Genomic DNA, 25,725 nt, shown 5'->3' with positions numbered 1-25,725 from the left:
CTACTGACTTTTAGTGCCTTCTGGGATACCATGCCAGGCCCACAGTGTGACCCCAAAAGAGCCTAATTTTCTTCTGGTCATATCTGACAGCTCTGTGCTGATATCTTGAGTATCCAAAGATGCTGTGTTGGCTTTGGTTGGAATAGACAGTTATAATATAACATTATAAATTATATAACACTATATAACACTATAATATAGTATGGATAATACAGGGATTGTTTTTGTTATTCCTGAGCAGTGCTTGAGCCCATTTTTCTCAAGAGTCTGATTTATCTCCCTTAACTAATAACTATCTTATTTCACCACTGATGAATTCCAGTTTTAGTTCAGTGCAGTCATCCATGGAATATCCAAAACATGTTTTTATTTTGTTTTGTTAAACAAACAAACAAACAGGAAAACAAAACAAAACAAAAAGTTTTTTTAGAAATAAGTCACAGAAAAATTATTTTAATCTTCTTTCACATTTTTAAAGCTTCATTAAAGATACCACCTTTCAGTTTTCTGCCCCATTCTGCTATACAAACAGCATTCACACTCTGGCAGGAGCTAGATTAGCATTGTTTCATACCCTTTCAGATTACCTTTAAACATCAGCATGTGCAGCCTTTGTGCCTTGATGTTTCATACCAGTTCACGCCTAATGATTTTTTACTGCCTCAGGCTTGAAATCTTCCCATGCTGATAAATAATTCATTTATTTTCATTTCATATTTTGGGTGCTGTAGTTGATCACAAACCTCTTCGTAACAGATTTAGTTCTCTCTCCATGGGCACAATTTCCATTGCAGAGATAAGTGAGATGATGTCAGGCTACAGGCAATTAAAGGACGATGCACACTCCTCTAGACAGAGGAGCAGTATCGAAACAGAAGCTAAGACTTTGACTATGTAATGAGCTTTCCAAAGCTGGACTTTCCTCAGCCTTGGCTGCATGATTTTGCTTTGGACATTGATTATTTTTGGGTGTAAGGATGTGTTCTAATGTCAGATCCTAAACAAGTAAGAGCCTTGTAGGTGATACATTTAAGCACACACACCAAATCATTTGAACTCCAAGAGTAAGATGGTCTCTATAACCTTTGCATTTATCTAAGGCCTCTAAAACAACATGAAAGCCGTACCCATTGCCTGATAACACAAAAGAATCTTTCTGTAAAAAGCAGATTTAGAATTGTAGCTGGTTGATTCAATTCCAAACATGTCATCCAAAGCTTGCAAACATTTATGCATGTCTTAATGAAAGTGCTGATAACTCCATGTTTCAGAGTATCAAATAATTGTGCAACTGAAATATATCCAGGCTACACAATTAATCATAATAATAGCACAAAATAATCTAAAGGTGAGTCAGTCAAAAGATACATTCTTACTCTGATTTTGACAGGGAAGAGAAAGCACCGATTTACTTCATTCTCCCTGTTCTCTCTGTATGAGCATGAAAAATAATTGCTCCTGAAGCAGTACTCTCTCTTTAAATGGACTTACTGTTTGGTTTTCTGAAAGAAAGAGAGGAGACAAAGAAAAGCTACCTACCTTTCAAGCTTTGCATAACCACCATTACTATTTCTATTTTGTTTTCATATCAAGATTACAATGACTCATGCTTTCTGCTTGACCCTAATATCACTTTACATCTCCTTATCTTTCTTATAATACTTTACATGATGTATAAAGAACTATGACCCAGAAAGTTGTGGGCTGCCTTGGTTCAATATACCGGATTTTTCAAATAGGGAAGACTAATGAGTTTTTTCCACCCACCTTGTTACACACTGAAAAATAGAATGTGAAAGAAGCTTAAACAATCCCAGTCTCTGGTAGAGTGAGTCAGTGAGTATAAAGTTTTTGGTATCACTCCATACAACGGATATAGCTTTCTAAAATGAAAGGCATTACTACTGGCTTTTGAATGGCTATTTCAGAAAATGCTGTCAAGCTGTCAACTGGACATCTAAAATAAACCTGAAAGAGAATAGTGTACTTGTAGGTCAGAAGTTCTGCTCCCACCTCTTCAGGAGGTGACAAAGCTCCAGGTCCAAATTTGTACATGTACATTTTGTTTAGATAGAATCTTAACACTAAATTTGAATTTGCAGTGCTCAAAACCCTCGTATATCTGTTTCACTACTCTGTGACACCACCATAGCTAAAGTTCCCAGGCACTCCTAGATCTGTCCCATTTTGCATCAGAAGTGCAGACACCTTGGCACTTTTTCAGTCCCTTGGTTCCACCAAGAATGGAGGTGTTCTTCACAATATTTCCCTAGGGGTCATGTTGAAGACAGCACTCTTGAATAACATCTCATGAGGCAAGTACAATATACAGCAGCATCTTTCTTTCATTGCAGCACTTCACAGACTGACAGGAAGGCCATAAGGAAGATTGGCATCCAACCCCATTCTCAGTTTCAAGGTGACTCTCACTGCCAAGGAGATAGCTTAATGGTGCATTTATCTGAGTCTGTGGAGCGAGAAATTCTTCCTTCCAAATATTTCTTCTAATATACAACATATATCAGACCGTCACTAAATAAAATATTTGACTGTTGCAGTCCCAAGAAGTTTCACGTGACAGAGGTTTGAGGTGTGCGATTGGCATTTGCCCCAGTTTGGAATAATCCATAGACCAGTACTTCTGGCATTTTCATGGGAGATGGGGCTTAGTCAGGCTTCAAGGGTAGCTGAGTGAAGTGAACCCCAGAATCCGACTGTCTGAGAAAGGAATGAAGGGGGACTCCTATTCTCTTCCCCTATGCATGAAAACAGAAGGACTGTCCCTGTCCTTCATGTATTCTGGATTTTGTTTTTTTTGAATGAACGGGTTCAGGCCTACAAGTGGTCTGAAGAGTGCATGTACATCTAAGGTTGAATAGGACTGGTATTCACCCCTGCTCCTCAGGATAGCTGCCGGTTCATTTAATATCCCCTTCCTGAAGCTTTTTGGATTTCCTGCAGGACTATGTCCCTGGATTGCTTTGGCAGGGACAGAGTGGTGAAGCAGGACAGTCCATTTCACTGAGGGAGCCTAGACCCCCTCCAGTCGCATCCAGCAGCATAGGATAGGGTGGTCACACTTTCACCATGTTGTTGATGCAGGTCAGAAAGCTGTTCAGTATCACATCCCCAGTGAGAGAAAGGCCACCTATGGCTTCTGAAATGCAAAGCATTAAGCCTCGATTTTACAGGCTTAAGCACAGACGCCCTGCATCTGTCCACTCACAATAAACAGGCCCCTGAGAGAAAGGGGCCTCAGGATGAAACAGGATGATTGAACATGCAGTTTGATATTTTATCTCATCTATAACTGTTTCTATGAACAATTGTATGAAACTGATGATGACATTTGTTTCAAAAGGATTATCAACGTGATTATACTGAATAGAGAATTAATTAATCACAGACATTTGTCAAAAAAAAGTAATTGAAATTCTATTATGTCATTATCAGCATCATGAAGAGATTGTGTTTTCAATCAGTCAAGCATCTGGGATCACTCCAATGTCAGGAAAGTAAACATAAAACCAGAAAGTATTTGATTTTTAAAATTAGTGATTCTGTCTGTTTGATGGGTGCCGCACACTATTTTTCAACAGTTGAGTATTTATTTGTGTCTTACAGATGATAACTGTTAAAAGTCAAAGATCCCAGATGGCAAAGCAAAATTACTTACCTACGCTAAGGAAGTAATTTGAATAGATATAGATAGGGTAAAACTAGTAATTTCCTCCATGACTTTTTATCAGGTTATTACAGAGAACAGTATCATTCCTGTTTATCGGTGGCAAAAGTGACAAGAGAAGTGAAATGATGTTGCCTAAGTCAACAAAGTCAAGACCTGAAATCAGCACTTCTGAGTTCACTGCTCTGTCATCCAAGTAACCTGAATTCATTAATCTAGTCTTGACTTTAATGCTATTTTCAGAATTAAGAGGTAAATTTGACTCGCTCACTACCGAAGCAAAAAGTATTCCTTAATCACAGCATACAGTACCATAAGCATAGAAACTAGTAGCTCATGAACCTGTTGCTTGGCTGTTGGCAAAGCTAAGTACCTGCAGTCAGAAGCGAGGCAAAATCAGCAGCGTAATTTGTTCTTTTTTGTCTGGATGCAGACACAGTTACCATCCACTGCTACGTCTCTACTTGAATCATGATGCCACATAATCAGTCAGCAAGTCCTACAACTCGAGATCAGGAGTTCCTTCACCTGCTGAATGGCAAAGGCCAAACTGAGGCATTCCCTGAATATCCAATTGAAACTCTTCTCCAAATATCAAAGTTTCAGCAGTACCTTATAATTTTTCACATAGCAGTAAAATTTGCTTTATTTTTCTGGTCCCTCAGACACATGGAAAATCAGTGAAAATTTAAACAGAAAATGATTGCTGGAGCTCCTCTACTAGGAGTCTCTGGCTAAGTGTGACCAGTCATGTTAGTCACAGGGTTGTTGGCTGTTTTCTTTTTCTTTTGCAATCTATAGTGACTGTGATGGCTGCAAAGATTTATAGTTTATGTATCTTTTTGCTTCAGCTGCTATATTGAGGTGTAATTCAGGTAGTGGACAGGGTGATAAACCTCCAAGAATGGAGGATAAAATACATTAAATTTTAGACCTGGTTCAATTTTGGCTTAAAATCAGGTAATTTATGACTTAGCGTGACTGAAAATGGCTAACTCTCAGATTCTTTTAAGGCATAGAGTAACCAGTTTCTAGTACTGACAGGGTCCACAGGATTCAAACCTAAGTTTAGATATATATCTGTGTGTGTGTAGGTATGCATTCTATATAAGCTATGAAATCTGCAGAAAGAAAAAGCACTGCTACATCATTAAGAGGAATTTTGTTCATTTATTCCTGTAAATTTATGTGGGTCAGGTATGGTGGGCATCAACACGCAAGTTACTAGGGCCACATATTTTCTTCCTAATGAAGCTGCAATTTTTGTGACTGCTCAAAGTTGTTCTACACTTTTAATTTAGACATTTTCTCTGTGACTATTTTGTGTCATCTTTTCAGGTTACTTTAAAAACAAATAAACAAACAAATACAATAATTGCATTTACAGAGGGGTTTTTTTAAATTTTCAGTATGTGAATTTTAGTACTTACAGCTAAGCATCAAGTAATTTGCTGGATATCAGTAAACATGGGTTTTAAATGTGTTTGGTGTGAAATATATATTTCTTCTAGGACTGGCTAATAAAGTCTATCACTTGCATTATATCATTATTGCATCACTGATGGCACCACTGATTTTCAGAGAATCTCTGAATTGAAATTACAAATATATATATTCTTGATAATTTTGGTGACTGTCCATGATAATCTTGTATATCTATGGATATTCTTAAAGTCTTCTTTTTAGTCAGAGAAATAAAGTTATCACAAGTCTGTTTTTGTAGACATTACTATGGGTCTTCATTAACATGATGCTACCACTCAATAGAAGGGAGAGGGGGAGCAGATATGAAAGGCACACATCATCCAGAGAATATACATGTACATAGAGGTATCTAAAAGACACAGTAGATTGAGCAATTTGCTACAGCAATTCAGTGTTCAATAGCCAAAGAGTTGCAAGCCTGGTTTTGCTAAAAATCCAAAGGCAATTGATTAAGAAAGAACAAATTCTAAAAACTTTTAAAATAGTCCTTGAAAGAGAAAGAAGTTATCTAGGAAGTCTGAAATTATCCGTATTAAAAAAGAAAAGAAAAGAAAAGAAACTAACCCAAACAAAAAAAACCTCCACATAAACAAAATATAGTTTGAGAAAGAAACCCCTGATATTTCACGCCAATATCACAGGTCAGTACTTTATAATTGCCATCAGTCTATCATTGTCAGAAGTTAGAAAAAAAAATGCCCAGGGAACAAATTTTGCCATAAGGAAAAGGAGGAACATATTGTCTTCCGTCTCCTGATACACCACATACTGGAAACCTTCAGAAAAAGTTCAAGGATAGGGCAGACAAGGATGATCATAGTTTCTGATCCAGTCTTGGAATTCCAGCTTGGTCTCTGATAGTGCAATTTACACAATAAATTGACTTGGCAACTTAAGAAGGGCCTGTTCTTCCCCTCCATCTCCCAGTCTTGGATCTCTTGTCCTTACTCCCATTCAATACCCTGTGTTGAACAATCAGTTTTGTAAACCAGACAGAAAACATCTGATTTTTATCTGATTTTGTAGAGGACTGGACAAAATTAATTTCTGAATCTAGTGTAACTTTTGAAATTCATAGGCCAATTTATGATTGAAGGGACCTCTGAATTCCATCTGGTCCAATTCCTTACTCATATAAGTTATTCTGGCAGAATTTGTGCCGTTACATCTCTCTATCTGGAGAGATGTTGAACTAAGTACTACTGAGAGCTCCTGTCTCTTTGAACCATTTCCTCTCTCGAGTCCCTGTGGTGTGTCACCTTTTCTTGAAATGACTATGCAGAAAGAACATGGGTCTGAAATACATCCAAACATGTTCAGAATATTTCATTTGTCTCCAAACTCTTAGAACTCTTTGAGCAAGTTTCTTCCAAGTTTTTTGCCACTTGGGACTGAGTGCACTAGATAGAGGAGGAGATTGATTCCACCCCCACATCCCTTGAGCACCAGCTTGGTAGCAAGGCCAAGCCAGACTTTCATTGACATCTCATTTTCCTTCTGAGTGGATTAGCCTGTGCTTGCCCGCTACCCGTATATTTGAGGTGCTCTCTGCAGGCTGGTCTGTGTAAATGAGGTTGCTTTGATGGGATCTCATTAGCGACTGCTGCTCTTTAAAGTGCTAGCACTTAGAAATTGTGGCCATCAATACAACACAGAGCCACTCTTTCTCCAGTGTCCTGTACCACTTATGCATCAGAGTAAAGCAAGTGAAACATGAAATCAAATGCTATCACTGGTTTCATTAAATATGAAATCATTAGTATCATCCCCTTAAACTCATGCAGATACATTCCTTTGCCTCATCTTGCTTTACCCTCTCTTGATTTATGGGGAGCATAATGACATAAGACTTTGATGAAAGATGTGTTTGATGGGTAAATTAATATCTCAAGATCATATTTGCATACTTTTTATCTAAATAGAAATCCGAAATGATCCTGTGAATGTAAGTAATATTGAAATGCACCACTTCTTTTTGACTCACTCTCTTCCATGTATTTAATTCTAAAACTTCTTTATAATACACAAGAAAAGAATCACTCTGTTATGTTCTTTTCGAGACCCCATATCGTTGCTTCAATTTTCATGGCAGCAGATGTTTTCCTTTTTGATCAGATTATCCAACTACTTTTCTACTCCATCAGGGAAGGAAATCCAGGACCAGCTGCCTGCAGCTGGACTTTTTTCATCAATCCATCAATCTACACGGAAAACCTGTACTCCCAAACACAGCAGCACATGAGGGATGCATGCAAAAATGTAAATGAGAACTAAAAGCATGATGCACTGAATAATAGCTTAAACAACAGTTTATTGTTCGCTGGTGTTAACTTGTCCAGTGTGTCTGTCAAGAGAGACATTGGTTACAAACATGCCTGTTAGACTGATGGATGAAGAACTGTAGTGTTTTAGTGCCTTCTTGTGCTGATACCTAGAAGTGCAAGTAAGTGAAACCTCGAGATGAATTTCAACCTGCTCAAACATAATAAAGGAGTAAACTCCTGCTGCATTTTTTCAGCTCTTTGCTAACAATGCCCAATAGCAAACTAAAATTTCTCAGAGAGAAAGATTTTTTCCTTAAGCATTTTAACACAGACAGCAGCCACTGTAATAGCTGTGGCTCAAAAAACCCAAACAAACCACTTTTATATTAAAATAGTCTGAGCTGAAAAAAAGTGATGCCTGGAATAGTGTGAAGCTATGAGAATTGCTGTCAGTCCCTCAGACCCCACAAGTATCTTGCTCAGACTTGTATCCAGTCACATGGAAAAGTCCCCCTTTGTTGTGAGCTGGCTATTCAGGTCAGTGATGTTTATGAATAGAATTTAGGCAAACCTCATACCCATATAATCATGAGAGGGGAGGAAGTTGAAAGTGAGTTAGAAGGACTAAGAAAAGGGGAGCTGAGCTGAATGTACAATGACATCGCATTGCTCCTAAATGAAAAGGACAGCACCCTCTCTCTCAGTAGGCTCAGGATGCAGCACTTCATCCTCTCCTTCAGGTATAACCATGACAACTCCCAACCTAGTTCCCTGCTCCCAGAGCAGGGACACAAGGGTGAAGTTCTTCTATCTTCATCTTCTTTTTACCTGTCTAGATAACTTGGAAATGCACAGAAGGTAAAATTTTATAGACTCATGCTTACTTTGCAATATGAGAGCAATCACTCCCTCAAATCCCTACCTTCTGGGTTGCAATATCCAGTCAAATTTCACTCAAGCATATGCTCAAAAGGCTTAAGAACTGGAAGGTAAGTAAGATTACAAAATTCATTCTTTTAGTAACTTATTTTGAAATTTTCAGGCTGCACATCAACAGTGTCACTGAGAATTGTTTAGAGCCTACAAAAGTACTTTTCTTCCTGTCTTTCTTATTATGGAATTTTCTATTTTCTTCTGAAATATGTTGCAGGGAAAAACAGTGATGATAAGATAACATATATTTCTGAAGTGTAAGTGCGCTGCATACTGCATGAAATACAATGGAAAATATAATGGACTGATATTATAGAAAAGAATATATATATGACATCTGGAGACATTGATCAAATGCATGGTCTGTTAATCTTTGAGACTTGTTCAAAGAAAATCCCAGAGGAAATCTCAGCTCTTGAATCATTTTGAGTGCAGTGGCATTTTGAAAAGTAGCTTGGTAACACTGACACGTTGAAGATTACTGTGACTCAATTATTTCATAGGCCTATATTCTCAAGTAAGATGATAGCTGTCAGCCCTGAACACTCAACATGAGAGCTAAGGTATAGGCTGGATTATTTCCACTTTACACATTGTCACCAGCAATAAAGATTATACCATTCAGATTATGTCCCCTCTGTGGCTTTGCACAGGTGCAGTTGATGGAGGCGCTGGAAATATTTCTTCTGCTGAGCCATGAGACTGAATGGGTCCTACAGTGCAACCTCCCTCCATACAGCCTTCCAGGAGCACAGGAAGTTAAAAAGCAAAAACACAATGTCAGGGGTTTGGGGGCCTTTTAAAAATTATTTCAGTTAGCCAAGAAAACATTTATCTTTTCATTAAAATCAGTAAAGGGAATGAACTGCAGTTTTGTGTAATAAAATGAAACCATTTTTATAGAGCCACCAAAAATGACTCTAAATTAAATATCTTGAAATTTTCCTGCATAGGAGATAGTAATTTATTCACAGAGGATAGACATAAAAGACTTAATACACATTCCCAAATCTAATTACTATTAAATTCTCTACCAGTTTAGGACGTATTTCAGATGTTTATGAAGAAACTGCTTTTAAAGGCTGCACTTATTTCATCAAGAGTATTCTGCCACTAGTTTTCCTAGGCCTCCAGCAAGTTAATCCATTAAGGCCTCTTTGGAACAACAACAACAACAACAACAAAGAAATTCCCAATCCATTTGGGTCACTGTGTGAAAAAAAAATGTCATTACTGTGGGAGTGCCTTTGTCCAAATGAAGAAATATGCTTCAGCCCGGAGCCAACTTTCTGCAGGTCACAACATCAGCTAATGTTAGTTTGGAGCAAGTTATTTTATTCTGCAGTAAAATGGAAAGAGGAAAGTCAGTTTCTTACAGAATAATTCTCTTCTTGCTCCAAATAAAGGCATAGTTACTGGCAATGCATTTCACTACCAGTATTCTTAGCAATTTCTTCAGTTCTGTTTCCCACTATGATAACAAGTGGTTTAAAAAACTGGCCTAAAACAATCACGGTATTAACAAGTTTCAATGGAAGAAGTTCATTTGTAGTTTTGGTTCTCAACACATATTTAGAGTACTTTCAGAGTAACACAAAGATAAATTAAGCAGTTATAATTTCAGATGCATTTTTATACAAAATCATAGAAAAATTCAGAAGAGAAATAACGTGTCTTCTGTTGTTTAGTATTGACCAAGATCATTCTTAGATATGTCATCAGTAGCTTGTGTATATATATATATATATTTATATACAGACCTAGGTATAAGTGAGTGCTCTGTTAAATCGCATATTCCAACCCAGCAGAGGGCAATATAAGTATGTGCTCAAAAGCCAAAGATTTCCAACATCATATTTGACTTGCTAATTACTTTGAAAGAACAAATAATGTTCTCCCTTCTATGAGAGAAACAGGCAGTCTGTGGAGAAGAAGGGTGTGCACTGTTCCTCCTGTGCACTGGAGTTAGAACAATAAGCAATGGGTGGAAATTAGAGCAAAGTAAGTCATTCTTAGGCATAAGAAAAAGTCCTCTAATTGCTAGGACAATTCAGCATAAAAGTAGATTTCCTGACTGTGGGATCTTTATCAAAATAACCAAAATAACCTCTACTCCTGGTTTTGGAAGAGGAATGCTGTTACTTAGTAACTGTATAAATATTACATTATAGAAACATCCCTATACAGGTGAAATATAGTACCAGTTTCAGAAATGGCTTTGGATCTATGTGCACACTTAGGTCAGTAGGGTCAGATGTAGGTTTATGGTTACATGTGGCAATCAAGAAATGATCCCTAAAGAAAACAGAAAAGCATAGAACTCGGAGATATATAAAATTACTTTAATTAAATGTCTTATTCTGGTTCAATCCTTTCTCTGCAAAGTTCAAATTATGCCTGACTTTTTAATAAAAATTTTTAAAAGGAGAGAAGGAAGAGAATCTCTTATTATTATTCTTTCTTTCAAAAAAGCCACTGTGAATATAGCATTCAGAATAATGTGTGGGGCACTGCTATCTCCTAGAAGTTTTTGAGTTAGCTACTATAAATATATAATAAACTACCTTCAGAACAGTAGTACGACAGTTACTATTCCATATTATAATTCTCTCTGCTGACACAAAGGTATAAGTCAGTCTTTCCTCAACATATCCCAAACCTAATTAAATCTCTGAAGGAATGAGAATGTACACATCTTAAGGAATAATAAACTGGTAAAAAAAGGGGAAATAATATAATACAGTCATTCACAATAATGTCAAGTAGCAGATTAATCATAGAATCATAGAATGACCTGGGTTGGAAGAGACCTTAAAGAACATCTAGTTCCATTCCCCCTGCCACAGGCAAGGACACTTCCCACTAAACCACATTGCTCAAGGCCCCTCCAACCTGGCCTGGAACACTTCCAGGGATAGGGCATCCACAGCTTCTCTGGGCAACCTGCTCCAGTGCTTCACCATCTTCACAGTAAAGAATCTCTTCCTCACATCTAATCTAAACCTACTCTCATTCAGCATAATGCCATTCCTCCTTGTCCTATCACTACAGTTCCTAATGAAAAGTCCCTCTCCATCTTCCCTGCAGGCCCTGCTCAGGTACTGGAAGGCTGCTGTGAGGTCTCCATGCAACCTTCTCTTCTCCAGGCTGAATAGCCCCAACTTAGTCTGTTTTCACAGGGGAGGTGCTCCAGTCCTCTTAGCAACTTTGTGGCCCTTCTCTGGACTCGCTCCAGCAGTTTCACGTCATAGTTATGTTAGGGACACCAGAACTGGATCTGGATACCAGAAGGGATCTCAAGACAGAAGAGTAGAGGGGCAGAGTCATCTCCATTGACCTGCTTGCCACACTGCTTTTGATGCAGCCCAGAATACAGTTGGCTTTATAGTCTGCAAGCGCACACTGCTGGTTCATGTTGAGATTTTTGTCAACCGTCATCCCAAGTCCTTCTTCCCAGGACTATGCTCAATCACTTCTCTGCCCAATCTGTATTTATCCCTGAGATTGCTTGGATCCAGGTGTAGCATTTTGCACATCTGAAAAAAAAGCTTGCACTGTGAAGAATGAGTTGCTCTTAAAGATCTTCTGGAAGCGTCACAATGAAACATCCAAAGCCAAAACTGTGAGGTGAAATGGTAATCAAAAGAGATACAAAACTATATATGCTATACTTTAATCATAAAGCAAGTCTACACTCCTACAGCAGAATTCAAAAGAATAGATGTAGAATATATTTTACACCTGGGTAGAGTCCATTCTTCTATCTTGTGTTCTTTTTTGATTGTTGATATTCAGAGGCAAAAAATGCAGACACAGTGGCAAAACAGGAGGAGACTTTAGGTTCAGAGTAAGAGAAGCTGAACAAGTGGATAGGAGAAAGCAAAGGGAAAACAAAGATAAAGAAAACAGCAGTAGATGGAAAGAGCAGGAAAGTATCTGGGCTCTCTTTAATTCACACCATTCTAGAAGGTGTTTAAGCCCCTGAGGGAAACAGTAAAAGGGATTCATTATAACAGGTATAGTTTATTAATCTGTCCTTGGAAGAAAAATTGATTTTTCCTAAAGAGGAAGGAAAAAACGGTTTACAGAAATGTATCTCCATGGAATACAACTCACGCATGGAAATAATTGCTGTAGGCTATTCTATTGGAAAACTGTGCATGGTAGAAAACAGTATTCTGTAAAAAAGATAAATTTTTCAGCTTAGTCTGGTATAGATAACACTGCAATAGTTACCTGTGTCTGCCTTCATAAAGCAAAGTATATGGTAATCATCAGCTATATTTCTGAAGAACATCGTTCTGTGACATCCTGCAACAAAATTATGTATGAAATATTTATGTTTCACCTATCCAGAGCATTCCTCCACCAAGAGAATAGAATACGAGGTTTAGAGGAACCTGGGACGGGAGTAGCAGTAGTGTCTTTGCACTTTTTTTCTTTGTTTACCATTGAATCATAGAATCATGTAATGGTTTGGGTTTGAAGGGATCTTAAAGTTCCAACCTGCTTCCCATGGACAGGGACACCCTCCACTAGACCATGTCCAAAGCCCCACGCAGCCTGACCTGGAAGACTTTCATGGATAGGGCATCCACAGCTTCTCTGGGCAGCCTGCTCCGGTGTCTGGGGGGTCTCTATTGCAGAAATTGGTGTTCTTCGTACATGAAAAGCTTAATTATTTGTGTGCTGACCTTTCACTGTTCAGGCTGTTCAAGGCAGTTAATATCCCCTAACTTTAGGCATATATATGCAGAAACCTAGTCTGAATTGTTGTCCACTGGTTGTCCACTAGTCAATGGAAGGAGGTAGGCAGAGGTGCTTATTCAGTCCTAAAATTGGTGGCTAAAATACAAACGATGCCTTTCAAGAGATGTCCTAGTTTCTCTATGACTATAGGGAAAGCTGTAAAGCAATTACAGAATCACAGAATCACAGAATGGGTAAGGTTGAAAGGAATCACAGAGGACAGATCTGGTCCAACTCCCTTACTCAAACAGGGTCATCCTAGAGCACATGGAACTGCACTGCATCCAAACAGTTCTTGAATATCTCCAGTGAGGGAGACTCCACAACCTCTCTGGGCAACCTGTTCCAGTGCATGGTCACCTGTACAGTAAAGAAGTTCTTCCTCATGTTTAGGTGGAACTTCCTATGCATCAGGGCCCATAGACTTGTGGATGTCAAGTTTGGCTAGGTATTCTCTAACTCAGTCCTCCTTGACCAAGGGAAAGTCTTCCTTAAAACACTCCTTTACCCTTGTACCTGGGTTAGAGATTCCTGAGAGCTGTTCTTATCAGTGAAGAGCAATGCAAAGAAGGCATTCCATAACTCTGCCTTCCCTGCATCCTCTGTAGGGTCCCCCCTACATTTAGTAATGGGCCCGCATTATCCTTTGTTTTTCTTTCGTTTTTGATGAATTTGAAAAATACAAGTTTTCAAGTTTTCTGTCCAATTTGTCCTTGACATCCTTGGCCAGATTTAATTCCAGATGGGCCTTGGCCTACCTTGTCTTATTTCTTACTCTGACAACCTCTGCATATTCATTCCAAGTGGCCTGACCCTGCTTCCATCTCCTGTGTGTTCCTTACTCATCAGGATGCAACATTCTTGAGTCTAAAGAAAGTGATCCTTGGATATCAACCAGGTCTCTTGCACTCCTCTTCCCTGCAGGACCTACTCCCATGGAATTCTTCCAAGAAGAATCAAATTAGATTAAATTTAAGTTTAATTTAATCTCCAATTAAATGGAGATTAATCACTCCTTTAAGGTCACATCCTCCTCAGTCATTGAATTCACTTTGAGGCATTACATAATATATAGTATTATGTACCTATACATAATATATATAATTATATGTATATAACATAATACAGATTTTATATAGCAGCTCCATTTCGAGAGAGCTCCAGCACTAGCACAGTGACATTTCATCTAGTGTATTTTCATATTGAGATACTATGTGTGAACCCACATAGTAGCTGAATTTTCCTAAGTTGAAGAACTTTCTTTCAAAAGGGCAGAATATAAGCATCGAATGCTCAGCTTGAATCATTAGTTACTTTTATTAGTTATCTAATCTGGATCCTCCTACTATCTTCTGCCTTCTAACTTAGTATTTAAAAATTCCTAAGCAACTATTGCTGATTTTTAGGAAATCAGGTTACTACATTAGTCATGATCCTTAGAAGATTTAATTGTGGAATACCAGGAAATCTTTGCCACATGTATATATTTCTATAAATGACAATTATACTCAGGTAACCACAGTTCTAAGTTCCCACAGTAGTTTTTCATCTTATGGAAAAGAAGACCTTTGTAAGTTCTGGTCATTACAACTACTGACTCAGGAGCCAAGCAAGCATCTTGCACTTGCTGAATTAAGCTAATTTTTATGGTCTTAACATCTAAGAGGTTCTTCTCTGTGACCCATTAAAAGACTTTTCAGATATTTAAGAGTAACAGAAAGAGACCACATAAAGAGCACTTAGCAATCTTGATGCACTACTGTAGGGTAACCCAGGCTGGATTTCAAGAGTGTCTTCATTTTGTTTATAGCTAACTGGCTTGCGGAGCATTACAAATTATAAACGCTCCATGAAATAGTTTTAATTTACGCATTCAATTAAAGAAACATATTCAGTTAGAAACGATCATGTTGTAGTTTCTAAGAGATATTTTCTAATTCAACCACTTTTTTTGTTAAAAATGTGATGATCCTATCGGTATCAACTTTGGCTAAGAAATGGTAGGTTTAGTCAAATATTTTCATTTTCAATGATGATAAATTAGGAATTCTTATGTTTTTGTGGCAATTGTTAATGTCTGTGAATATGTTGTGTTACACAGTTTAGTATTACGTTGTATGGGAGTTTTGTTAAATACCTGAGTAAATGTCTTAGTTTTTATTATTTTTTCCCACATAAAATCTGATGTTTTGCTTTTTAACAGATAAATTTCCACTAATTTCTGTGAATAAATGTTTCATGTATTGAAATATGCTGTCATTTTCATAAGTTTGGTGACATTAACATCACATTTTGTGACAATTAATTTCAAAAAGCAGCTTGAAAGAGATGACTTTCCTCTAAACAATTATTTTTCTAAAATTGTAAAATAAACTTATTGCAAGAATTTCTCTGCTTGTCTGATGACAGCAATTAAGTCAATATGAGTCACATGAGAAAAAAAATGGTTTATAATTCTCAAGGAAAATGGCCTGAAACTCTGGAAAGAGACATTTTCCCTCTTAGCATGTAGTTACTTTTATAATAGTTTTGGAATGGTAGTCTTTAGAAGTTTTCAAAGAGCTGGCCCAGAACCTTGATAATTACACATGCTGATTTTTTGGTAGGTCTTAGAAAAAAAGCAAGTTCCAAGGATCTTGAAGAAAAACAATGCTGTGTCAATAATTAGAAAGTATAAATAGAAATTATCCACCTAGTGACTGATTTTGTTCATGAAAATATAATGGGACTGTTTAAGCTGGACTCAGTTATTAAAAAAGGTCAGCAGAATAATCACAAGGCTCATCCAAAAAAAAAAGAAAGAAAAAGAAAAGGAAAATTACAAGTTTTTATTACACTGGTAGATGGCAATGGAATATATTTCATTTTCTGGAAGACATTCTATTAATTTTATAAAACTAAGGTAGACTACAAAATAAACCGTGCATTCATTAAATTCATTAAACTTGATTGACTTAACTGTTACATTTTGAAATATGTCAATAGATAATTATGTCTCGAAGTTTGTGTTTCCAGCAATATTTTACAGAGACCAGATCTTGGTATTAATGAAATTAACATCTTTATCTGTAAATTGGTTGAAAACATGGAACCATTACTAAAAAATTGTGCAAGTGAACTTAATGGTCTAGGGAAGCTTCAACTAAGAGTGAGCTAGATGGTCTCCAAAGGCTTCAAGCAAACTTAAAATACACATTTAATGGGGCCAAATGAGAATTGACCTATCTGACAATAGAGCAAATAATCCATACATTCAGATGTGGCACTTTTAAGGAATGATTGGGGATTTAGGGAGAAAAATCAAATAAATAGGAGCCTTCAGAATAGCTCTGTCACCAGGAGGGCTAACACTCCATGTTACAGAATCTTGGGTCTATAAGCTCACCCTTTCTTTGAGTGCAGACATGAGAAACAGCTCAGCTGATATTAGGACAGCCTCTAGCAATAAAAAAATGGAAAAAAAGGAATGTGGAAAGAAGATGGATAGATTGGACTTATCCTACTAAAAAAAAAAAAAAAAAAGAGAAACTGGATCATAATTCACATCACCCATGGATCAGCAAGAACCCCGACACCAACATTCATGGAACACATTTCAGCCACCTCCTTCCCCTTCCCCAGTGTTGAGGAGCTCAGGTGACCCTTCTGGTCCCGCCAGGATGAGGTGGGTTCTTTTGGGAGCCTCCACCCAGCAAGACAGGGGCCCACCAACATAATAGCCTACAGGGTGAGCCAGGACCAGAAAAACAGCTGCCAAAACCAGCCAATTGACCTCTGGCATTGCATGGACAAAAGATGCATTGTTCTCTCCTTGCTAAACTTTCCTCTTTTTCTGTGGATTTGTTCATTTCCAAGAAAAGCCAAGGGCATTTTCTGAAACTGTGCTTTTCATGAGCAGCCCATAGTACACTAAAGATACTACTTTTTGGTTAATTTCCAATAAAAGGGGATAGAACTAGAGAGGTTATAATATCTCTGTATTTAGCGGTGATGTGGTTGAAATACAGTTGCTGTGCTCATTTTTTGGCAGTTGCAGTGCAAGGAGAGAATATTGCTACATAGAAGATCCACAAGGATGGTTAAAGGACTGGGAAACAAGCTTTCTCATCAAGGATAAGGAAAAGACTGAATTAGAACATGCAATATTATCTCAGAGTAAAATTACCTATAGGCATCTGATAATAACGTCTTAAAATAATTTTGGCAATAGATATTTGTAACAGCAGAATGAGATATAGCAAAACTTGGTAACTGGGTGAAGAAGCAGATAGAGAAATTCACAAATGTGCAAAATCAGAAAGGTATCAAAAAATTTCTGAGGAGTTGTATTCTGTTGTCACTGAAATTATTCAAATAGAGGTGATTTATCCCTAAAAGATATGTGTTCTAGTTCAAAATATATTAGTTACAGTATAGACATTGAATTTCATCTTATGAAAGGTGGCATTATACTAGTATTATCAACTAAGTCAACAAAATTTCCAAAGTATCTCAACTAGAACTGGTTAAGGTCTATTCAGAAAGTAAACTATATTACAAAGGAAGGATGGAACCAAATAAAAGGTATTTCACTTTCTATTTATATACTACACATTTGTATCCTAACTTCTGTCTTCAAATCTTCAATTGTTTGATATTGCTTTAGGCTTGCACAGTAATTAACATGAAAGCACTAATATTGGCCCCATTTAGACCCACTAAACACTCCTCTGAAGGTAGTAGGTGACTATTCAGTCTAATCTATTGAATGACACCTTTGGCACAACAGATTGATTTTATTGATAAACCACCCTTTTTCACAATAGTCATCCCTATGCTGAAACCATATAGAGCAATTCACCAATTAATATCATCTTTATAAATGTATAAATAAATATATCTTTATTTTAAATTTATTTGGGCATTATTCTTATCATTGCAGGTGCCATCCATTTAGAAGGCTAAATCCTATTTTCAAAGTCCTTTACACTCTAATCTTCAAAGGAATTTAAGTCTCCAAGAGTCATTAATATGACAGGGATATAATGCTGTACTTATTACTAGTTAGTAAATGAAGTACCGTACATCACTGTTGAAAATATGACTAAACCATCTGAATAACTCAGGCAACATCAAGTATATAGAAACTGTGATACTAAACTCTGTTTCTCAAATAATAACAACCAATGTTTACATATGCATTGCCTGATTCTCCAGTAAGAGTAGCTTGTCATTAAATTATTTGTCAAACTATAGAAAAGTTTAGAATTCTATAAAGCTTATGAACTTTGTTTACTAAAACTCAAAGATATGATCCAGGTCAATACTACAAAGAAATGTTTGTGCAATCTAATGAAGAACCATATTTTTTTACTTATCTCTAAGAAACTAGTGTCCATAATTATCAAATCTCCTATTGGACAGATGTGCAGTGTAATATTCCTGTTTCTTCCATGTAGGAGTTAAACCCACTTCTAAGTAACTTGTTGGTCTTCTCAGTCCTGCTTCTGAATAACAAACACCAAAGGTCACCCTCTAAGTTCTTATTCATTAGATTTGCATTTTGAGTATGCTTGATAGCACTGCAGAAAAAAGTGCCTGAGGACCATAGGAGAGTCCTTGTCATTGATAACCTCATTAGAGCTAGCATTAAAAGACACATTAATTAACTTGTAGAAAAATAAAGGAACAAATAAAAAAGTGCTGGTATTGTCAATTGGATTACTATCATTATTAGAAGTACTCTCAGAGAGAGAATAACATTGCCTTAAGAGAAGCAGTTTCACTGCTGATTTTAAATCTTGTGGGTGCATGCTGTTACCATCACCTTACAGAGGGCGTATGGGTCACCCATAACCCTTCGCCACAGTGCTTCTCTCATAAAGCAACTATCCAGAAAACAGAGAAAGTAAATTGTTATTCATGTAAAATTGTGCATAGCTCCAATGCAAGGAGAAGCTCAGCACACTCAGTTAACATGTCAGTGCTTCTGCCCTTGATTCCATGAACTTCCATTCAGGTCTTTGAATTCAGAGTTTGTGGGGAGGCCATTCAGTCCACTAATGTTCTTTTGAAATGGTTAATGGTGGTCTGAGACTGACAGCTCCCTTACTGCAAAATTTTTGAGGCTTCAGAAGTTTTGTTCATACTATATCAGCATGAAAGAAAAGCCTTCAGATATTTTACAAACTAATAAAAAAAAGGAACCATAGTTATGAGTCTATGATCAAAAGGCTCCTTTTTTCATGCAAGTTTTCTTCTTTCCCCTGGGAACAGATTAGAGATTATATGCTGAACTGCAAAGAAGTTTTCCATTGAATATGTTACCAAAACCAGTATCTCTAAAGAGATTTTGGTTTTGGTGGAATAATATTTTATGAAAAAATAAAATTTTCTGAAAATTTTTTGCCTGTTCACTTGAAGAATTCAGCAATAGTCCAATAGCACAGAGCCCTAGAGATGTCTGTAATTAGCTGAAATTATGATTGTAATTAGCTGAAATGTAAGACCACATATGGAATTTGGCTCTCAGATTATGTTTGTAATGACTTCATAGGTAAAACTGTATCAAATACATCTCTCTTTTTGGACTACCAACAGCATTCAAGACTCTTACAATTAATTTTCAAAATGCTCAGAGGTAAAAACCTCAAATGGGATCTCTCAAACTCTATTTGAAGATATTCACCTGAAAACACTTCACTAGAGCCATTAGATTTGCCATGTCTTTCTTCTTCCCCATCTGCTTCCTTAAAAATAGCCTGCTTTTATTGAAAGTTTCTGGTTTCTAGGTTTCTGGTGTCGTGATTTAATCCCAAATGGCAATTAAGAGCCATGCAGTTGCTCATTCACATTTCCCCTAGGTGGGATGGGAAGAATCAAAAAAAAAAAAAAAAGTTGGATTGAAACGAGCAGTTTAAGAATTGCAATAAAATAAAATAAAGTAAATTATAAGAATAATAGTAATTATAATATTAGTGGATAATCAATCTTAGGGCATATACATTTTCAAAATTAACATTTAGTCGCAGATTGTTGAAAAGATATGGCAATATATATATATAGTAATTTGCAGTAATTATTTTGTAAAGAGGTAAAAATCAAATTAAAAGGAAGACATTTGGAAATATATTTAGATTGCTTTTATCAGGTGAAGTCAACCTTCAAAGAAGCTTAATCTTTCGGCAAGTGAGAAGAAAATTTGTTCTGAAATTTCTTCTCCCACAGAAATAAAACTAACGTCTTTTATTTCTTTTTTCCGTCCTATATAGTGTCATTATCACAATATTTTCTATTCCATTGGTAAAATCTTATTAGTAAATTGACAATTTTCCATGCTCTTCTGAATAACTATAAAAGAATGTGTGATCAACCTTTGTGCTGAATTGATCAGAAATTCATAATAAAAATAATTAGATTTTAATTAGTTCTTTCAATAGTCTATTTCTGAAATTAGTTACAGATAATCAGTCACCATACTAAAGTAGCCCAGAAATAATTAACATTCAGCTTTCTGGCACTAATTGCCAGAACCGTGGGTTGCTTCCTAGTATTTAGGGCAGTCCTTGAAAATAATGTGATAAAGCACTCAAGAGCGTTCAACCAATTAGCATGCTTGGATGAGTGAGCTTTCCAAGCCATCTGATTTTAAAAGTGGGTGCCTCATGCTGTATAATATTGTCTCTGCTGAATTTCTGAAAGATTGTTCCATTAAACGATGGGATTAGAGAAGAAAACTGCAATCAGAATGTATTAAATCCTAAATTTATACAGTAACACAGTTTTCCATTTGTGCAGTAGATAGAATAAGGATTACACTCTTTGTCTTGTTTTGCTTATGATTTAAGAGGTTTAGAACTCTCTGAATACCATGTTCTTCTTAAAATTCACTATTAAAGATTCACATTTCACTGAAAAAACATCCCATAAGTTTTAGGAAAAAAATTCAACATATTCACAAGATCAAAACACAGCTGAAAATTCCTGTTGATTAATACATGCTATTAGTTAAACAAATTAGCAAAGTTTTCTGCGTGTCAGATAAATTCGCACACAACACTTTAAAATATATACCTGTTATTCAAAGTCATGTCATGTTGTTAAGCAGAACTTGCAAATTATGACCTGTTTATTCTTAGGGGGCTTTTATCTAATGTACTAGGTAAGTGTCTGATTTATACATTTGGGTTTGTTAAGTTTATAATCTACTAACAACAGTACTTAACTAGAAAAATCTCAAAAAGTAATTTTAGATTTTTTTCTAAAATACTTGAAAATTAATAATCTATGATCCAACGGGGAAAATGAGATCTATAGTATATTATTAGAAACAATTGCACAATTTTAATCTAGATGATGAAACAAATTCATTTATGTCTATGCTTTCTATCGTACATCTTTAAAATACGATTTATGCAACTGTGAAAAGCTTGTGGTTTTTTTTTCATCAGAAAAAGAAAACTACAGAAATGCCTTGTGAAATACCTCGTGCAATGAAACGTTTTATGTGTGCAAAAAATATTGACTTCCAAATTTGTTCTAACATTTCCTAATTTTTCCTGTTAATTTAACTCTTCCGTAGTTACTTAAAGAATTTGGAGATCTTCTATCAAAAGTGATAGAAATGTGTAAAAGATTGAAGCCTTTTATTGAGTGTGACTTTGCTTTACATACATGTTCCTGTGCTCCTAAACTGCAGTCCAGCTAGATATCATGAATTTCTAGATCTATATAGTCCCATTTGCCTTACTGTATCCAGAATTGCCTCCCATTTCCCACATCCAGACACATTTCTTGTTATCATCCTGTATTGGAGCCTGATCTGGGCATCATTAAGTCCCACCCATACTCACATATCTTCATTTCCATGCAAAACAAATATGAATACATGCTAGTGACAGGAGCCATTGCAGAACATCTTGAAAATTACATCTAAACGCAGCCCATTTGCCCATCCACGGAGAGGAACTGGTTTTTTTTTCTCTATGTTGGTGATTGAGAAGAATCAGGATTACTCTAATAATGCTGTGGCTAAAAGCCCCAGTACGCTTGCTCCATTTTCAGTCAACCAATGAAATCAGTGTTAGTTGCTCTGACCAGCAGTATTTCTTTCAGTCTTTCTGCCCCTAATATGAATTGCAGAGACCATCTATAAGTTATACAAGTGCCTGTCGGACTAGCTTCGTCTTAGAAAAATCTTACCATGCGCAAGCCTAGAATACTTAAGTTGTACTCTCTGAAAGCAAACCAAAGCTGAGTACTGGTAGCTCTCGCTATGGCTGTTGTTTCCACCACTGAATTGAATTAGTTGCACATTTTCATTTCAAACAAACAAACAAACAACAAAAACAAAAAGCTGAAATTGATTTTCAAGAAATTATTGTAAGGAACTAGGATATGAGATGCCCACATACAGTTCTTCCCGTAGATTTTGCTCTTTCGGGAGTGAGCTCAGTGATGGGGAAGGTCACTTTCAGCTTCCAAAAACCTTATTAGCTGCTGTGAAAAACAACAGAGATTAAAATGTCAAGGAGCTCCCAGAGCTTTAGGAGACCGAGGAAAATTTGCAGAATGTCCTGAAGATCAAATCTCTCAGGAAGAACTATAGAACAAACACATTAGGAGATGTGTAAAGCTAAAGATTTCTGCAGTAATTCTAGCTTCCTGGAAGATGCTGTGATTTGTCACACACCTCGTCATCAAAGGAACTCAAAACAAGATTTCTACCTGGAGGTATTTGCCTTCAACATGAGCCATATAGCAAGTCTTTTACTGCATCTGATAATAGAACTGAATGGTTTAAGACATACATGCTCTTTCCTGAGCCTTTTTTGTGCTCACAGTCAGTCCTGAAGACCAAAGGGGGTAGGTGATACGTGGCTTCCTCAGCTCCTAACATAGTTCCGATTAATTTCTGTCCCTTGGATATACTTGTGAAAAAGAGAAACACATGGGTCTGCTTTCCTACTTCAATCATCCCAATCAGGTCATTCCTTTGATCAACATCACAAATCCAGTACATTGCATATTCTGCAGCAAATAAGTGAAGGGTGTGCTGTAGATTGATATCCAAATGGCACATAAAAAATCTGGAGCACAGATCAAAGAGGAGAATGTTATTTTTTGACTTGTCAGTAGTCTTGTGCGGTACTATATTACTCCTTTATGTCTTTGGCTAACAAGGGTTCTGAAAGGGCTGCCTCAAAGAGCTGCTAAGGGAAAAAGCATTTTCTGTTTCTTATCAGTTTTATCTATTGGCTATTCAAAAAGCTACCACACAAACCTTTCATTGACTGTTTTCTAATTTGATCAAAAAACAGCTGAAGAGGCATAAAAATATGTATCCATACAAGGAATACCTAAAACCATCACTTTGCTTTAGGTCACACAACCTCATTTTCCAGCCCGTTAAATACTTATATATTGCTTCCATTACCATGGTGCTTATATATGTATTCGATTATCATGCTCCCTCTGGCGAGACAAAAAAGTTCTGCCATCTCCTTCACAGATGGGAAACTTGAGTAGCTAAAGCTTAAAATCAACACTGAACTTGTTTTGCCTTATTCTCTCTACAAGATATGCTATGCCCTGCAAGGCAATCATTCAGTCCTAAAATTGGTGGCTAAAATACAAACGATGCCTTTCAAGAGATGCCCTAGTTTCTCTATGACTATAGGGAAAGCTGTAACACAATTACAGAATCACAGAATGGGTAAGGTTGAAAGGAATCACAGTGGACAGATCTGGTCCAACTCCCTTGCTCCAACAGGGTCATCCTAGAGCACATGGAACTGCACTGCATCCAAACAGTTCTTGAATGTGAGGGAGACTCCACAACCTCTCTGGGCAACCTGTTCCAGTGCACGGTCATCTGTACAGTAAAGCAGTTCTTCCTCATATTTAGGTGGAACTTCCTATGCATCAGTTTCTGGCCACTGCCTCTGGTCCTGTTGCTTGGCATCACCAAGAAGAGTCTGGATCCATCCTCTTGACACCCTCCCTTCAGATACTTATAGACAGGGATGAGGTGCCCTCTCAGTTGTCTCTTCTCCAGGCTGAACAGGCCCAGCTGCCTCAGCCTATCTTTGTAAGAGAGATGCTCCACTTCCCTAATCATCTTCACTGCCCCCCACTGGACCCCCTCCAGGACCTCCATGTGTCTCTTGTACTGACAAGTCCAGAATTGGACATAGCACAGCAGAAGTGGCCTCACTAGGTCTGCTGTCAATGCTCTTCCTAGTGCACTCCAGGATATCATTGGCCTTCTTGGCCCCAAGGACACGCTGCTGTCTCATGGACAGCTTGTCGTCCACCAGGACCCCCAGGTCCTTCTCCGCAGAGCTGCTTTCCAACAGGTCAGTCCCCAGCCTGTACTGGTGTGGGGGGTTATTCTTGCCCAGGTGCAGGACCCTGCACTGGCCTTTGTTGAACTTCAGACAGTTCTTCTCTGCCCATCTCCCCAGCCTGCTGAGGTCCTTCTGAAGGGCTGGAAAGTCCTCTGTGGTACTGGCCACCCCTTGCCAGTTTTGTGTCATGAGTGAACTTGCTGAGGAGGCACTCTGTCCCTTCATCCAAATCATTGATGAATAAGTTAAGCAATACTGGGCCCAGTACTGAACTTCTGGTGACAAGCCTTCAACTGTTTGTTGTCACTGATTGTGACCCTCTGGGATCTGCTATGCTTTCTTTCTCAGATATCCTGTGCTTTCTTTCTCTTTTGTACATTTTAAAATTTATTGGCACAGATGGTCCACTCATATATGTAAAATTAACTATATGAAATAACCTACTTGCATAAAAGAAAGCAGATGCCTAGTTGTTTGCAGAATCATGGTTTCAGTGTGCACATCATAAATCCAAAGAGGGCTGCCCATAGCTTCTGATGGGCAGCCATATAAGTGGACGTCCAAAGAGCCATCAGACATTTCTCTTCCATGCTTTTTAGGAGTGGTCTACATGCCAAGGCACATACCTATACAGTAAAAGAGAAATGCAGGCACTTCTTCCTGTGCTTCTGTTTCTCAGATTGAGGTTTGGAAACTCTTACAGTGGGACAAGTAACTTATGCCAAGTCACAGTGGTTATTTGTATTGTGGTCATCAGGGTGCAAGGCAGGATTGGATAGTGACTCTCAGAATTAAATACTCTCTTTTGCTTGGAGTACTCAGCAGAGAATGAATAGCTAATTAGTAATTTGCCTTGGTGTTGTACGGTCACTGTGACTACCCTTGGATTTGCTATTTCATTCAGTTGGGAGGAATTAAACTAAAATAAAGTTCAAAAAAGCCTGGTGCTTTTTTTATTTTTTTACCCCCTAATCCATTTCAAAGCCCTGAGCTCTTACACAGGGCCTTTTGGCACATCTGAATGCCTTTGTCTGGTTAGCTCTCAGAGGATGATTTCAGGGGGCATCCTTTTTACTAGGGTTCACAGAGACTTCATATGCTGGTAGCAAGATGTGTCCTTATTGGGCTTTGTATTTGCTGATGATTGATAAGTAAATGCTTGTGAAGGCGAAATACCAGCATGCTCATCACCTTTACTGAGCATATTTTCATATTTCGCCAAGCCTTCGTATTACTTGGTACAGAAACAGCTCTGTTTGCTGGAGGTGCTTGTTCCCCAACC

The 25,725-nt window shown here is 37.4% G+C and overlaps 2 long non-coding RNA genes across 2 annotated transcripts in view; both read left to right on the top strand.

Moving 5' to 3' along the window:
* LOC135411521 (uncharacterized) overlaps positions 1 to 25,725 on the top strand; it is a 538,599-nt gene that overhangs the window by 309,598 nt on the left and 203,276 nt on the right. The gene's annotated exons all lie outside the window — the stretch shown is intronic.
* On the top strand, positions 531 to 4,236 carry LOC135412521 (uncharacterized). The gene is made up of 3 exons (XR_010429717.1): positions 531 to 1,348; positions 2,355 to 2,419; positions 3,625 to 4,236. It is a non-coding gene; the product is annotated as an uncharacterized LOC135412521 (long non-coding RNA).

This window comes from Pseudopipra pipra, chromosome 3 (assembly GCF_036250125.1).
Source record: "Pseudopipra pipra isolate bDixPip1 chromosome 3, bDixPip1.hap1, whole genome shotgun sequence".
Lineage (NCBI taxonomy): Eukaryota > Metazoa > Chordata > Aves > Passeriformes > Pipridae > Pseudopipra > Pseudopipra pipra.
Note: the sequence above shows the minus strand (reverse complement) of the source record. Positions and strands in the feature narration are given on the sequence as shown.